This window comes from Tamandua tetradactyla, chromosome 18 (assembly GCF_023851605.1).
Source record: "Tamandua tetradactyla isolate mTamTet1 chromosome 18, mTamTet1.pri, whole genome shotgun sequence".
Lineage (NCBI taxonomy): Eukaryota > Metazoa > Chordata > Mammalia > Pilosa > Myrmecophagidae > Tamandua > Tamandua tetradactyla.
The window spans coordinates 46,120,142-46,135,563 of record NC_135344.1 but is presented as its reverse complement, the minus strand read 5'-3'; the positions used below and the strand labels follow the sequence as shown (position 1 = coordinate 46,135,563).

Here is a 15,422-nt window from a genome sequence, read left to right as displayed (position 1 = left end):
TTATCTACTAATTCTAACACCTGAGTAATCTTGGAGTTTGGCTTCATTGATTGTTCTCATGTTTTCCTAAATCTACATGTGTGTAGTAATTTGGGATTGTATTCTGGTTATTGTGAATAACTCTGGAATTTTGTTATATTCCTCTGAAGAGTGCTGATTCCTTTGTGTTAGTGGGCAGTTAAGGTGACTGAACATAGATTCCAAGTTCTATTCCCCTAGGGTAAATGGCAGTCAAAATCACTGTTTAGTTCTTTTAACCTAATCTGGGATGCTAGAATCTGCACTGTTTATGTGCAATTCAGGTGTCAGCCAGTGCACCCGACAGGGATTTTACTGTAGAACAGATTTTAGGTCATACTCAATTGTCTTCTAGTTTGTAATATTGCTATTAAGAAGTTTAATGCAATTTATGCAGTTTGAGGTTTCCTTCTCTGACTTTCTAGGATTTTCCCTTTATAGATCTTTTGATTACCTAATACTTTGTCTTCTGCTTGCTTCTTCAAGCTGATTATTAACTGGCTCATGTGGTGATGATAAAAGCCTGCCTATATGCTAAAAAACAGTGACTCAGGCTTGTTTTTTCTTCCAAGGGTTTATAGGGGTTACCTGTGAGAGGAATTGTCCTATAGGAACTACATGGCCATTATAAGAAGCAGAACCTTAGACTTCTTATTTTTGCACAATTTTGCCATAGCCTTTTTTTTTTTTTTTTTTGGTAGAAGTTAGAACTTTATTGTATACGTTTCCGTAATAGAAACTGATTTTGTACCAGCACTCTTGGATAACTTTTAAAACTATAGGTAATCTAAGCTTAATATTATAATATACTTCATTTTCCACTTTCCAACCTAGAAAATATATTGCAAATTATATCTAACAAAGAAAAAACAAATCTATCTAAATTGCTTCACAGAGAAGTCCAATAAGCATAAAAACACTCCACCAAAACTAAACAAACTCACTCAAGAAAAAGATTCTGCAAAGCCTATAATTCTCCAATTTGTAATAACTGACCTCCCAAGGAAAATCAATTCTACTGTCATAGTAATTTGATAAATAAAATCAGTGCCACTCTCATTAAGGGAAATTACCTTATATGTAAGAAAAATGTAATAGTAGTACTTCTAGAAAATGAGGGAAAGTAATTACTGTGTTGGGAAGCAAGCATACTAAATACATTCTGTTCACTCAACCTTTGTTAGAGGACCTGGCCACATAAGAAAAGTGATATGAACACAAACTTCATGAAACCAACTTCCTCAACTATTTTTTTTCAGTTCATCTTAGGGAGAACCAAATAAATGCCTTCAAAATCTGAGGATACACTAGTCCCAAAGCATTTCCTCTCCTGTCCTTTCCTGACTTTGTTCCTTTTTCTCTTTTCGATGCTTATGTTCCTCTTTCTTAGAAACAACATCTCAGGGTTTTTTTTTTCTCCTTATGATTCTTAAGCATTTCTGTACTGACACTATTTCCATCTCTGCTTTCTTTCTTTGGATGCTCTTGGGTTTGTCCAAATCCATTTCCTCATAATTTTTTTTCCTCTTATGCTCGGCCTGCATCTCCTCTGGTTTTTCTCCCTCTTCCTGCTGGTGCCGTTTTCTCTCCTGACATGTCTGCTTATAACTGGCTTGAAGGCAACTGGTTCTGTTTACTAAGATGAGGTGCTTGTAAACTCTAGATTCTACATTGTAGGAGCCACAATTATATTCTTGTTGACTAACATTCAGGGATACTCGCTTTTCTGAGTAGTCCCTAGGGAGCTGACAGTAGCTCAGAGAAGCTGGTCTCAGTCTGCTGTAATGAGCTGGGAGCCACTGAGGCATCCAGTTTTCCATTGTTTGTGAAATATTGTATGATCATTAGTAAGTCTGGACAGTTTCAGATGGGAGACTTTTCTCAAACATTCTATATTTGGGTCTGGAGTTAATCTCTTCTTTGTTTGTACCCAAAGGTTTCTAAATAGTCTTCTCTCATCTTTCTGAAACAAATCTTTGGCTTTCAGCCTCTAGTTTTCTGCACTTTAATATAAACTCAAATTCGCCTTGAAAAGAGTCATACGTTTTCTTTGAATGCTTCGTTAGATTGATAACAAGGTATTCTTATCAGGCTGAGAACTTGGTGGGAAAATCTGATCATATTTGCCCATTAAGTGCTTCAGTTTTTTAGCATGAACTTTCCCCACATAGTGATACTGTTCCACATCTGGGAAGCCAAAAATCCTGATGCAGGGATTACAAAATCTACTTTTGCTCAGTATTCCACTCCTATTGACCTTGGACAATGTGACCAGTTAAAAGACAACATTTTCCAGCCATTTTTTAAAAAGCAAGATCTGGTCATGTGAATAAAATCTGGCCAATAAGAAGACAGTTGAAGTGCTCTGTGGGGCTTCTAGGAGGCCTCCTCTTCCCTGCTGCTGGAATGCAGATGCCATGGCTGGAGTTCAGTCATCATGGAACACAAGGGCACTTCATGTGAAATCCTTAGTGATTCAAGCTGTCTTACTTTTCCACATACTTCACAAAGGCATCTTTTCTGAGGCAGGGGCGGGCGCCCACAAACTACTGTCCTCCTCCTCACCAAAACGCCGTCCACCTGGAGCCAGGGTGGAGGTAGCTGAGGCAGGGACTACCGCTGCCTCTGCTTCCACCTCTGCAGCGGAGCACATGGGGTGGGATGAGGAGGTGGAGACCGTGCTTCTTCAGGGGAAAGTCGCCGCAACCGCTTAGCAGGTGACTAAATGGCCCATAGCTTATTTTTTTATTTAAGTTTATTACATTTATTTATTCATTCAACAAATATACAATTTTCCACCATGTATAGGCAATCTCCTAGACTTTGGGGAATATAACAATGTATAAAGCAAAAATTCCGAACCTCAAATAACTTGTATTCTCTTCTCAATTCCAGATTCACCCATAAAGTGTAATTCTATCAATATATTTAGATCAGTTATCCTGCCATTTCTCTTCATTGCTTTCATCTATTTTCTTTTCCCTTTTCTTTCTTTCCTCCCTCCCTCTTCTCCTCCTCCTCTTCCTCCACCTCTTTCTTTTCCTCTTCTTCTTCTCTAGTCTGAAGTGGTTATTCTCTAAGCTGTCTAGAAATTCATCCTTATATTTTCTCTTACTTCTTTTCTGAATTATATTCCCCCTTTTCCATATGACATGTCCTATTTTTCTATTATAGTTCCTCATCTACCTGAAACATGACCTTCAATGGCTTACTGATAAAGAATACAGGAGAGATAATTTTTTAAGACCTCATACTTCTGAAAAATGTCTTTGGTCTATCTTCACCTTTAAATTATTGTTTAGCTGGACACAGAATTCTAGGTTGCTTATTATTTTTCTCTATAAGGGAGTTTAAGTTATGTTTGATTGTCTTCTAGTTTCTAGTGTTGCTATTAAGAAATTTAATGCAATTTGATTCTTAAACTTTTGATGAAACCTATGTTTTTTCTCCACGGAAATTTTCTCTGCCTTATTCTAAAAATTCAGGCTGATGTCAATTACTTGGAACATTTTTTCATTCATTTTGTTTAGTAAACAGTGGATTCTTCAATTGGGAAATCTGTTTTCTGTTTGAGGAAATTTCTTTAACAGTTTCCTCCCTTCCATTTTGTATATACTCTGTTTTAAGAACTCATGTCAGTCAGATGTTGAATCTCTTGAACTCATGCTTCGTTTTCTTATTTTCACCTGTTTTTTTGTTCCAGTTTCTACATTTCTGAACATTATCTTTCAACTGCTCTGCTGAATTTTGTTTCTGATATATTTTTAATTTCCAAAACACTTTATGAATAGCCTTTTCATATAAGAACCCATTCATATTTTATGTATACAGTGTTTCTCTTATACCTCCAATGTTAGTAATAGTTTTTTAAGTTTCTGCTGTTACTGGTACATTGTCTCTGTTTCCACATAGTTCATGTTGCTTTTTTCAATAAATGTCTGATGATACATTTATATTTCCAAGTCAAACTATAAAAAGTTATCAATATTTCTCAGTATATATGAGCAGGGCTTGCTAATTGTTGTACTTCACTGTGGGGAGATCATGTAGGAAGACAATTACTTTGCTTGGGGACCCCTACCTATCAGTATTGGTAGGTTTCTTCTCTTGAAATGGTCAGACTTCCTTGAAATCAGTCTGCATAATTTCAGAAGAAGTGATAGGAACCTTGTATAAGCATGGCTGCCAATATGGGAGCCCAATGGAGAAAGATAAAAGGGACCCATCATCCATTATGTAGGCTTTCACTTAATCTCCCTTTCAAGTGTATATCCCTGTCCCCAAGTCCATAGACATTCTAGATCAACCTATCCAGAGGAGACAACCTGCAGTCCTCTCATCAGATTGGGGAGAGATAGTTGATTGGCTCTGAGAGATGAAGGGAGTGCATCTTGGGTTTAAATTGTTGTGGAGACTTTCAACCAGCCATGCTTTCAGTCCCACGTCCTTTCTACTTAGTTCCTCTAGTCTCTGATCCCTTCAGAAGTTGTTTGGCAAGTTTTAGCTTAACACTGTCTTCCATTTGAATAAGTAGATATTTCCATTTTGACTGTTTATAATTGACTAATTGAATTTGAACTCATAAATCTGCTTTCTAGGCTTCTAAAATTTTGAATCAACTCTTATCTGTTGTCCTCTCTTTTAGTTTACTGGACCCACATAAGTTCATATCTTTCTCTCTTTTTATTAAATCATTTTACTTTTATTTCAGGGTTTTCAGAAGGGAATAGAGGTTTGTTTTCAATGAACCAAGAAAATTTACTTTACAATGTTGATTTGTATAATTTAAAATTATTTGGCAATTTAATAGAAAGAAAATAAACTGTTGTTATTTGCAGTTATTTAATATTCAATTAGGGTGAATGATTTTTTTATGTGCTTATTAACCCTTTGAGTTTCTTTTTTGTAAAGTTTTTATTTTCTGACCATATCCACAGTTTTTATGTAGGGGAACTATATTTTTTTTAGTTGATATGTAAGAACTTTTATTATACTTATTGCTTTTAATTAAAAATAACTTTTTTATTTTTTTTTAAAAATTCTTTCAGTTTTTTAAAAAACTATTTTATTGTAGTCACATATATGCAACTGAAAACGTTCCACTTTACTTTCAAGTGTATAATTCAGTAATATTAATTACATTCACTATAATGTGCAACTGTCACAAATATCCATTACCCCAACCTTTTCATTATCTCAAAGAAGAACTCTGTACCCATTAAGCAATAACTCCTTCTTCCTATCCCCACCCTCTCTGCCCCAACTCCTATAATCTCTTCTCTGAGGAACTGAAGAATGTGATTCGCTTCTAAGTGAAATCATACAATATTGATATATTGGTGTGTGTCTTATTTCCCTCAACATGATGTTTTCAAGACTCATTAGTATTGTTACATGCATCAGAACTTCATTCCGTTTTATGGCCAAATAATATTCCATTGTTATATCACATTTTGTTTATCCATTCACCTATTGATGGACTCTTGGATTACTTGCAACTTTTGACTTGTGACTAATGCTGTTATTAACATTGGTGTGTAAATATCTGTTGGAATCCACCATTCAGTTATTTTGAATATATATTAAAAAGTGGGACTGCCAGGTCATAAGGTAATTCTATTTTCAACTTTCTGAGAAACTGCCAAGCTGATTTCCACAGTGGCTGCACCAACTTGTAAGGCCACTAGCAAAGTATAAGATACCCGTTTATCCACACATCCTTGCCAATACTTATTTTCTCTTTTTTTAATAATAGCCACCCTCTGGTTGTTATGAAATAGTATCTCATTGTGGTTTTGATTTGCATTAACCTGATGACCAAAGGTGTTGAGCATCTTTTTATGTGCTTGTTAGTCATCTTTATATCTTCTTTGAAGAAATGTCTATTCAAATCTTTTGCCTTTGTTTTTTCATTTTAAACAAGAAATTTATTGAAATGACAAGACACATGACTTGAAGATAAAACTATCTATGATGCATTTCTTTTGAGTAAGTTATGCTCACTTAAAGAAAGATTGCCCTACATATAACAGCTACATGCAAAATTGTTGTAAAAATGTTCTTAGTTTTTCAATGTAAATGAAAAACATTAAAATTCTCCAATAGAACAAGGTATGCAAGGATTTTTTATGTTGTTGGTTTTTGTTAAATAATAAGAGCAAAATAACTTACTGGAATTTAAAGAGAAGAATTGAATGAGCATGTCACTAGTAGTGAATGAGGGTATTTTTGCAGAACCAGTATTTTTTCACATCCCAGCTCCATTTGATGTCAGTCAAGCATACCATTGGCCATCAGTTTTTTTAAAAAATATAGTATGCTATGCACATATACCAGTTACTTCATATACAATAAAGGAAACAGAAATGATAATATCAAAGAATAGAGAAAATTATACTGTAGTAGTCAGGATGTGTAGAAGCAAATGGCAGTTTTTCTAATTGAAAATTTATTCTTGGTTTGTAGGAATAGAATTCTGCACAAAAGTAGTTGGCCTCCTCTTTAATAGACATCTCCTGCCTGCTGCTATAACACACCAGTTATATCCTTCAATGCCAACTGTACAGGTGTGTCTGTTACATTAATTGGCTACCCATCAAAATGGAATCTGATCTGCTTCATTGACAAACCCTATCATTCACAATAGAATTTCATTAGTTTACTAAGTGGTGCCACTTAATTTTAAACTGCACCACAGAACCATCCTACCCTGCCATCTTCAAATTAATGTGATCGTTGTTCTCAGTCTCAACTTCTTGCATGGGTTTTTGACTGTACATGGCAACAGCTGGAATCTCCTCTGCTTCCACTTGACAAAAGGGATACCAGCTCCACACCATATGAGCATGCAAGTGGCACCCGGAGTGGCAGAAGGAGGTGGCAGTGGCCCCTTTATCTATTTCTTAATTGGGGTATTTGTCTTTTAATCATTGAGTTGTAGCAGTCCTTTATATATTCTGGGTATTAAACCCTTATCAGATATACAGTTAATTATTTTCTCCTGTTCTGTAAGTTATCTTTTTACTTTCAAATAGAAGAGTTTTTATATTTTGATTAAGACCATTTTATCTATTTTTTATTTTATTGATCATACTTTTGTTGTCATATTTAAGAAATAATTATCAAATCAAGGTTGTAAAGGTAACACCCCATTTCTCCTAGGAGTTTTATGATTTTAGCTCTTATCTTTAGGTCGTTTATCCATTTAACATTAATTTTTTTTATATTATGAAATAGGGGGGTCCAACTTCATGCTTTTAAAAGTGGGAATCCTGTTTTCTGATGCCTATTTGTTGAAGAGACTGTTCTTTCCCTAATTAATATACTTAGCACCCTTATCAAAAATAAGTTGGCTTTAGGTGTATGGGTTTATTTCTGAATCCCCACTTCATTTTTTTTTTAAACATGGGCAGGCACTGGGAAGTGAACCCAAGTCTCCAGCATGGCAGGTGAAAATTCTGCCACTGAGCCACTGTTGCCCGCCCCAATTCTATTTCACTATCTTTATGCTGGTGCCACAGTATTTTGATTACTGTTGCTTTGCAGTTGTTTTTAAATAGACAACTGTGAGACCTCCAACTTTGTTCCTCCTTTGCCTTAGTAATTCTGCTATTCAAAGCCCCTTACATTCCATATGAATTTCATGTTTAGCTTTCCCATTTCTGCAAAAAACACTGCTGGGATTTTGATAGGATTCTGTTGAATATGTAGATCATTTAGGGTTTTACTGACATCCTAATGAAACTGTCTTTCTATACATAAATAATGGTATATGTTGCCATTTATTTAAGTCATCTTTCATTTCTTTCAGTACTGTTTTGTTGTTTACAGAGTACAAGTCATTCACCTCCTTTGCTAAATTTATTCCTAAGTATTTTATTCTTTTAGCAGGTGTTGTGAATGGGATTATTTCAATATCCATTTCAGGATATATTTTGCTAGTGTATAGAGAAACAAACCTAGTTTTTGTTTGTTAATCTTGTAGACTGAGAATTTGCTGAATGTGTTTTATTAGTTCTAGTAGTTTCTTGTGATTTCTTTAGGATTTTTTATCTAAAGGATCACATCGTCTGCAAATAGAGATAGTTTACTTCTTCCTTCCCGATTTCAATGCCTTTTTTTATTTCTTCCCTAATTTATCTGACATGGACTTGTATTATAGTACCATGTTTAATAGCACTGGTGATAGCAGGCATCCTTGCCTTGTTCCACCTCAGAGGAAGGCTTTCAGTCTTTTACCATTAAGTTTACTCTTATTTTTCTAGTTTCTCAGATGTAATTCATATTTGTGGTGTAAAGTCTAAGAAACCATTTCCTAATGTACATTTTTGAAGATGCTTCCCCATAATTTCTTCTCATAGTTTTATAGTTTTGGTTTTTACATTTAGACATTTGTTCCATTTTGAGTTTATTTTTGTATGTGGTATGAGGTAGGGGTCCACCTTCATTCTTTTACCAAGGGCTGTCTAGTTTTCTGAGTACCATTAACTGAAGAGACTATTCTTTCCCCTGAGTGGACTTGTCACCTTTATCAAAAAAATCAATTGGCCATAGATGTGAGTGCTTATTACAGAACTCCCAACATAATTCCTTTAGTCCATATGTCTGTCTTTATACCGGTACCATGCTGTGTTTATAACTGTAGCTTTATAATAAGTTTTAAAACTAGAAAGACAGAGTTCTCTTATGTTATTCTTCTTCTTGAATTTGGTTTCACTATTTGGGGCTCCTTACCTTTCCATATAAATTTGATGGTTGGCTTTTCCTCTGTAAAGAAGGCTGTGGAAATTGTGATTGGAATTGCATTGAATCTACAAATTGCTTTGGGTAGGATTGACATCTTAACAATATTTAGTCTTCCAGTCCATTAACACAGAGTATCCTTCCATTTCTTTATGTCTTTTTAAATTTTTATAACAATTTTGTGTAGTTTTTCATGCGTAAGACCTTTACATCCTTGATTAAATTTATTCCAAGGTATTTGATTTTTTCATTGCTGTTGTAAATGGAATTTTTTTCTTGATTTCCTCTTCAGATTATTCATTATTAATATGTAGAACCACCACTGAATTTTGCACATTGATCTTGTACTCTGCTGCTTTGTCAAATTCATTTATTAGCTCTAGTAGCTTTGTAGTAGATTTTAAAGGATTTTCTACATATAGGATTATATCATCTACAAATAGGGAAAATTTTACTTCTGCCTCTCCAATTTGGATGCGTTTTTACTTCTTTTTCTTGACTAACTGACCTGGCTAGAACTTCCAATACAATGTTGAATAACAATGGTGACAGTGGATATCCTTGACTTATTCCTGATCTTTGAGGGAAAGCTTTTCTGAGTATTTTTATCATGAAGTTGTGCTGGATTTTAACAGATTTCTTTTTCTGAGTCAATTGTGATATTCATCCCCCCCCCCTTCTTCTATTAATGTGAAGTATTACATTAATTGATTTTCTTATGTTGAACCCCCCTGCATACCTGGAATAAATTACACTTAATCCTTGTTTATGTGCTGTTGAATTTGGTTACTGGCATTTTATTGATAATTTTGCGTCTATATTTTTAAGTGATAGTTGTCTCTAATTTTCTTTTCTTTTGCTGTCTTTATCCGGCTTCAGCATTATGGTGATGTTGGCCACATAGGATGAATTAAGAAGTGTTCCTTTCTGTTCATTTTTTGGAAGCGTTTGAGCAGGATTGATGTTAATTATTCTTGAAATGTTTGGTAAAATTCACCAATAAAGCCATCTGGTCCTGAATTTTTCTTTGATAGGAAGTTTTTGATTTATTAATTCAATCTCTTTACTTATAGTTGGCCTGTTTATATCTTCTATTTCTTCTTGAATCAGTAATGGTAGATTGCATGTTTCTAGGAATTTGTTCCTTTCATATAGACTATATAATTTGTTGATATATAATTGTTCATAGTATCCTCTTATAATCCATTTTATTTCTGTGAGTTCAGAAGTAATGCCTGCCTCCCTTTCATTTCTGATTTTAGTTGTTTGTGTCCTCTCTTATTTTCTGTATCAATCTTGCTAAAGATTTATTGATTTTATTGATCTATTCCAAGAACCAACTTTGGTTTCATTGATTCTATTTTTTTATACTCTGCTTTATTTATCTCCACTCTGTCTTTTTTATTATTTCATTCCTTCTTCTCATATTGGATATGATTTGTTCTTCTTTATTCAGATTTTCCATTTGTAAGAATAGGTCTCTGGTTTGAGATCTTCCTTTTTAATGTAAACATTTACAGCTGTAAATTTCCCTCTCAACACTGCCTTGATGCATCCCAAAAGTTTTGGTATGTTATGTTTTCCTTTTCATTTGCCTAAAGGTATTTCCTAATTTCTCTTATTTCTTCTTGATCCGTTTGTTGTTTGAGTGCATTGTTTTCTACATATTTGTGAATTTTCTAGTTCTCTCTCTATTATGGATTCCTAGCTTAATTCCATTTTGATTAGAGAAAATACATTGTATAATTTCAGTATTTTGGACTTTATTGCGACTTCTGATCTGTGCCAGAGAATGATCCATGTGCATTAGAAAATAATGTATATTCTGCTGTTGGGTGAAGTGTTTTATATATGTTTGTTAGATCTAATTGCTTTATAGTATCATTCAAGTTATCTATTTCCTTATTGATCTTCTGTCTAAATGGCCTATTCATTATTGAAAGCTGTGCATTGATGTGTCTTACTATTAATTTAGAACCTTAATTTTTAAATTTCTCCCTTCAAATGTGTCATTATTTCCTTTTATATTTTAGGGCTCAGCCATTATATGTATATATATTTATAATTATTATGTCCTTGTTGAGTTGACCTCTTTCTCATTATGTAGTGACCTTCAGTTTTTTACTTTAAGTCCATATTTCTCTTTCTTTCAATTACTGCATGCATGATATATTTTTCCATCCTTTCACTTTCAACCTACTTATGATTTTGAATATAAGGTGAGTCATGTAAACAACATGCAGTTGTGTTATACTTTTTTACCCACTCTGCCAATCTCTGCCTTTTGACTAGGAAGTTTAATCTATTTATATTTGAAGTAACTACTTGTGATGTAGGTCTCTCTTCTGCCATTTTTCTGTTTGGTCTTTCTAAATCTTATTCTTTTTTGCCCTTCACTTCTTCCATTAGTGTCTATTTTCATATTTATTTGATTTTTTGTAGTGTACCCTTTTGCATCCCTTCTCATTTCTTTCTGCATATATTTTTCATATATTTTCTTCATGCTTCTTATGGAGCTAAATTGTAACATCCTATGTCCATAACAATCTCATTTGATTTGATACCAACTTAACTTCAAAAGCATACACAAGCACTGTTCCTATACCTTTTTGTTGTACTTTTCACAAATTATACCTTTATATATTGTATGTCCCAAAACATGGATTTGCAATTACTTTTTATGTGTTTGTGTTTTAGAACCTGTAAGAAGTAAACAGTAGAGTTACATACCAAAAAAATGCAATGCAATACTACCGTCATTTATAATTACCCATAAAGTTACCTTTACCAGAGTTTTTTATTTCTTTATACTGCTTCATTCCACTGTCTAGTGTTCTTTCCATTCAGTTAGAAGAACTCTCTTTAGCATTGCTTGTAAGGGCAGGTCAAAAGGTGATGAACTCCTTCAACTTTTATTTATCTAAGAATGCCTTAATCTCTCTCTCATTTTTGGAAGATAGTCTCACCAGATATTAAAATTCTTGATTGGTAATTGTTTTCTTTCTGCATTTTTAACATTTTTCTTACTGCCTATTCTAGTTTGATAGCTGCAAGAATACAATATACCAGAAATGGAACAGCTTTTAAAAAGGGAAATTTAATATGTTGTAAGTTTACAGTTCTAAGGCCGAGAAAATGTCCCAATTGAAACAAGTCTATAGAAATGTCCAATCTAAGGCATCCAGGGAAAGATACCTTGATTCAAGAAGGCCAACGAAGTTCCGGGTTTCTCTCTCAAGTGGAAAGGCATATGGTGAACACAGTCAAGGTTTCTCTCTCATCTTTTGAGGCACGTGGTGTACCCAGCATCATCTGCCAGCTTTCTCTCCTGGCTTCCTGTTTCATGAAGCTCCCCAGGAGGCATTTTCTTTCTTCATTTCCAGGGTTCGCTGGCTGGTAGGCTCTCTGCTTCTCATGGCTATGTCATTCTCTGCTCTCTCTGAATCTCCTTTTCTCCAAAAAGTTTAATCTTTTATAGGATTCCAGTAAACTAATCAAGACCCATCTAGAATGGGTGGAGATACGTCTCCACCTAATCCAGCTCAACAACCACTCTTGATTGAGACACATCTCCAAGGAGATGATCTAATTAAAGTTTCAAACATATAATACTGAATGGGGATTAGAAGAAACCATTGTTCCCACAAGGCTGATTAGTATTAAAACATGGCTTCTCTAGGGTACATAAACCTTTTCAAACCAGCACACCTTCTTATTGTTTCCATGGTTTCTGATGAAAAATCGGAATTTAATCTTATTGGGACTGCTTTGTGCATAACAAATTGTTCTTCTCCTACAACTTTCAGAATGCTCCCATTGTCTTGGATAATTATCCAGCAGTTGGATAATTATGTTTGGGTATGGTTCTCTTTGAGTTTCTGCCATTTGGATTTCATTGGGCTTCTTGAATGTGCATATTCATGTCTTTAAATTTTGGAAGTTTTCACTAATTTTTTTTTAAACATTCTTTCTGACCCTTTTTCATTTTTTACTCCTTTGGAGACTCGCTTGACACATCTGTTGGGACCCTTGATGATACCCCACAGGTCTCTTAGACTCTGTTTTCTTGTTTGTTTTTCTCTCTCTCTTTTTTTTTTTTATTTTTTCTTTCTGCTCATCAGCCTGAATAATTTCATTTGTTTTACCTTCAAATCCACTGGTTCTTTCTTTTGCCAGCTGGAGTCTGCTGTTGAATCCCTCTAGTGAATTTTCCATTTCACTTATTGTGGTCTTCAACTCTAGAATATGTTTGGTTCCTTTTTAAAATGTTTATCTCTTTATTGAGATTCTTGTGTTGTTCATTCATTGTTTTCCTGATATTCTTTCATCTTTCTCTGTGCATTGCTTTATCTCCTTGAGCATTGTTCTAGTTTACTAGCTGCTGGAATGCAATATAACAGAAACAGAACGGCTTTTAAAAAGGGGAATTTAATAAGTTGCTAGTTTACCGTTCTTAAGGCCAAGAAAATGTCCCAATTAAAACAAGTCTATAGAAATGTACAATCTAAGGCATCCAGGGAAAGATACCTTGGTTTAAGAAGGCTGATGAAGTTCAGGGTTTCTCTCTTAAGTGGAAGGGCACATGGCAAGCACAACCTGAATTTCTCTCTCATCTGGAAAGGCACATGGTGAACACGGTCAGGGTTCCTCTCTCATTTGGAAGGACACATGGAGAATGCAGCATCATCTGCTAGCTTCTTCTCTCCTGGCTTCCAGTTTCATGAAGCTCCCTGGGAGGTGTTTTCCTTTTTTATCTCCAAAGGTCACTGGCTCGTGGACTCTCTGCTTTGTGGTGCTGCAGCATTCTTCTCTCTCCAAATCTCTCTCTGAATCTCCTTTGTTCTCCAAAATTTTCCTCTTTTATAGGACTCCAGAAACTTAAGACACACCCAAACGGGTAGAGACATGTCGTCACCTAATCCAGCTTAACAACCACTTGATTGGGTTAAACCTCCAGGAAGATGATCTAATTACAGATTCAAACATGAATTATTGAATAGGGATTATCCTGCCTTTACAAAATGGGATTTTGATTAAAACATGGCTTTTCTAGGGTCCATACATCCTTTCAAACCAGCACAAGCATACTGAGGATCACTTTTTTTTTTAAGTCTTTGCTTAGTATTTCCAAAATCCTGTCTTCCTCATTGATGACTTCTAGATTTTGATCTTGTTCCTTTGGATGAGCCATCATTTCCTGTTTCTCATTCTTGTAACCTTTTTTTGAACATTTTAATATTTTTAAATGTTAACTCTGGAATTGAGTCCTTGAGGAGTCTGTTTTTAAATTTGTATGTAGCTAGTGACATGACAGAGATTTTCTTGAGTGGCAAGAATTTCCAAAAACAAACAAATAAAAGCAAAAACACCTTTCACAGTGTTTACAAATTGGTTCTGCATTGGCTGGGGCTCTCCTTTAGAATTTAGTCCACCTACCAAGAAGATCAGCCTGAGGAAATGTGAACTACAGCGTTTTCTCCATTGTTTCTGAGCCTGGTTCTTTTCCTAGGCTTGTGTTTGCTTCTCCTTTCTGAAATTCCCCCATTTCTCCCTATGAAATAGACTTTCTCCCCCTCCTGGGTGTTCTATTTTATAACTTAAAGTAAATAAAATTTTTCCCAGGTGCTTTGGCTAATAGTTTTTTACAGTGCTTTATCTCTGTACATGCTCCTGTTTGCAGGCAAGCTCAGTTAGGGGTAGCCCAAGATGAGTTTCTTGTTTAGTCTTTCAGCCTACCACCCAAATAAACTGGCACCAACATATGGGCACCCCAGAATGCATCTAGAAATTACTCTGCTTTCTCAGAATTGATGCTAGGGACCCACAACGGTTGCACTGGCAGACTCTATACCATGTCACAAAGGGGATGGAGATAGGTCCAGCAAGGATGCCACAAGCTTCTACCATTGTTGAGACTTCACTTTCTTGATTCAGTCTTCTCCCAATTATTTTAATCCTTTACCTGTTTTCTGGAATTTTGAGGAAGATGGTTCTGCCAATTTGGGCTAGTTCGTGATTCTGTGAGGAAGCAGTGCCCTGAGTATCCTACACTGCCATCTTGGTCTCCCACCTCTATACCTTTCTGTATACTTATAAGTATATACATCTATATACATTTTAGATAAAGACTGAACATATTACTCATTAATATCAGGTCTTTAGATGTAGAGCTGTGGTTGGCAGAATAATTGCCCTCCAAAGATATCCATTCTCTATATCTGAAACTTCTTACCTTACATGATAGCAAAGGGACTTTGCAGATGTGATCAAGGGTACAGCCCTTGAGATAGGTGATTATCCTGGATTATCTGGATGGGCCTAATCCGAACATGTGAGTATCTAATTGGAGTACCTTTCTCAGCTGGGTCAGACAGATGAGGTGGAAGGAGGAATGGTTTCAAGCATTAAAGGAACTGGACTATCATTACTGGCTTTGAAGATGGGGAAAGGAAACTACAAACCAAGCTTTGTGAGTGGCCTCTATAAGCTAGGTATAGTTGGCAGTGAAATGGCATCTCAGTCCTACTACTGCAAGGAAGTGAATTCTACAACATTTGGAATTGAGTAAGGAAGTGGATACTCCCCTAGAGCCCCCAGAATGGAATGCAGCCCTGCTGATACCTTTGACTTTAGTCCAGTGAGACCGATGTAGGACTTCAGAC

General features: G+C 35.2%; 1 protein-coding gene and 1 pseudogene across 9 annotated transcripts in view; one reads left to right on the top strand and one right to left on the bottom strand.

Annotated features, from left to right (window-relative positions):
- The window catches only part of KIAA1328 (KIAA1328 ortholog), a 495,375-nt gene that overhangs the window by 268,331 nt on the left and 211,622 nt on the right, over positions 1 to 15,422 (top strand). The gene's annotated exons all lie outside the window — the stretch shown is intronic.
- LOC143662753 (lysine-rich coiled-coil protein 1-like) lies at positions 1,326 to 2,437 on the bottom strand (annotated as a pseudogene).